Raw genomic sequence first — 2,500 nt, 5'->3', positions numbered from 1 at the left:
GGGTGCTGGCGATGGGTCTGGACGGGCTGGATAGTCCAACGCTCGACGAGAAAGACTGCTGGTTTAGACACTGGGGCAGTGGCAGCCCGCGGGGCAGTGTCGGCAGATTCGGCAGCGCAGATTTGTGCGGCTGCAGGTTCGTCGGGGAAAATCGGCAGCGCAGATTTTGCGACGAACATGGGCTGGGCGATGGACTGTCCAGGCCAGGCAGGAAAATTTGTCGAGGGGACACGCTGACGAAACAGCGCTGGTTCAGGCACGGCGGGCAGTGTTGGAATCGGCAGCGCCGACGAAATCGGCAAAGTCGGCAGAATCGGCAGCGCAGATTTTTCGACGAACACGGGCTGGACGGTGGACTGTCCAGGCCAGGCAGGAAAATTCGTCGAGGGGACACGCTGACGAAACAGCGCTGGTTCAGGCACGGCGGGCAGTGTTGGAATCGGCAGCGCCGAGAAAATCGGCAAAGTCGGCAGAATCGGCAGCAGGTGCTGGCGATGAGTCAGGACGGACTGGATAGTCCAAGGCTCGACGAGAAAGACCGCTGGTTTAGACACTGGGGCAGTGGCAGCCCGCGGGGCAGTGTCGGCAGATTCGGCAGCAGTGTCTGCCGATTCGGCAGCGTTGGCTTGTTGGCGCGGGGGGCCGATGCGAGTGGGGACTTGGGCAGCGGGCAGTGAAAGCAAGAGTTTCCCCGATGCTGCCGGGAAAAACGCTCCCCGGGATGGCCGGGTGAGATGACCCGGCGGCCCGTGACGGGTCATTCAATTCCATGCCCCGTCAACATAACTCCCGATGTACTGTTTGCTTTTTCGGAAGAAGAGATCCATCCCCCCATCCTCGGCCAGCCAAAAACGCTCCAATTAATGGCCGGGTGAGATGACCCGGCGGCCCGCGACGCGTCATTCAAATCACTGCCCTATCGGCTACAACTGCTGATGGGTGGGATTAGAGGCCTGCCATGGTGGTGAGGGGCGGCGAGGACCGTGAAAGCTAGAGTTTTTCAGAGGCTGCCGGGAAAAAGGCCCCTCGGGTGGCGGGGTGCGAGGACCAGGCGCGTCATTCAATTCTCTTCCCTATCAACTTGGCTCCCGTTGGCGGGATTGGAGGCCTACTGTTTGTTACAGGGCTAAAATCGTCAGGGGAAGAGCTGACGAAACAATGCTGGTTTGGATGCAGGGGGTAGTGTTGGAATCGGCAGCGCGAACAAAATCGGCAAAGTCGACAAAAAAGACTGTTGGTCTGGACATCGGGGCAGCGGCAGCCATGCCGACAGGGGGGGAAATCGGCAGCGCAGATTTGTGCAGCTGCAGGTTCGTCGGGGAAATCGGCAGCGCAGATTTTTCGATGAACATGGGCTGGAAGATGGACTGTCCAGGCCAGGCAGGGAAATTCATCAAGGGGACACGCTGACGAAACAGCGCTGGTTTAGACACGGTGGGTGCAGTGTTGGAATCGGCAGCGCCGACGAAATCGGCAAAGTCGGCAGAATCGGCAGCGGGTGCTGGCGATGAGTCTGGACGATTTATAGTCCAGGGCTTGATGGAAAAGACTGTTGGTCCAGACAATGGGGCAGTGGCGGCGCGGATTTGTGCAGCTGCAGGTTCGTCGGGGAAAATCGGCAGCGCAGATTTTTCGACGAACAGGGGCTGGGCGCTGGACTGGCCGGGCCAGGCAGGAAAATTCGTCAGGGGGCCACGCTGACGAAAACAGGGGCTGCGGAGTGGAAAATCGGCAGCGCAGATTTTTCGACGAACAGGGGCTGGACCGGCCGGGCCAGGCAGGAAAATTCGTCAGGGGGGCACGCTGACGAAAAGAGGGGCTGCCGCGTGGAAAATCGGCAGCGCAGATTTTTCGACGAACAGGGGCTGGACTGGCCGGGCCAGGCAGGAAAATTCGTCAGGGGGGCACGCTGACGAAAAGAGGGGCTGCCGCGTGGAAAATCGGCAGCGCAGATTTTTCGACGAACAGGGGCTGGACGCTGGACTGGGCCAGGCAGGAAAATTCGTCAGGGGGCACGCTGACGAAAAGAGGGGCTGCCGCGTGGAAAATCGGCAGCGCAGATTTTTCGACGAACATTCGTCAGGGGGGCACGCTGACGAAAAGAGGGGCTGCCGCGTGGAAAATCGGCAGCGCAGATTTTTCGACGAACATTCGTCAGGGGGGCACGCTGAGGAAAACAGGGGCTGCCGCGTGGAAAATCGGCAGCGCAGATTTTTCGACGAACAGGGGCTGGATGCTGGACCGGCCGGGCCAGGCAGGAAAATTCGTCAGGGGGGCACGCTGACGAAAACAGGGGCTGCGGAGTGGAAAATCGGCAGCGCAGATTTTTCGACGAACAGGGGCTGGACCGGCCGGGCCAGGCAGGAAAATTCGTCAGGGGGGCACGCTGACGAAAAGAGGGGCTGCCGCGTGGAAAATCGGCAGCGCAGATTTTTCGACGAACAGGGGCTGGACGCTGGACTGGGCCAGGCAGGAAAATTCGTCAGGGGGGCACGCTGAC

This window comes from Populus nigra, chromosome 2 (assembly GCF_951802175.1).
Source record: "Populus nigra chromosome 2, ddPopNigr1.1, whole genome shotgun sequence".
NCBI classification, from domain to species: domain Eukaryota; kingdom Viridiplantae; phylum Streptophyta; class Magnoliopsida; order Malpighiales; family Salicaceae; genus Populus; species Populus nigra.
Note: the sequence above shows the minus strand (reverse complement) of the source record.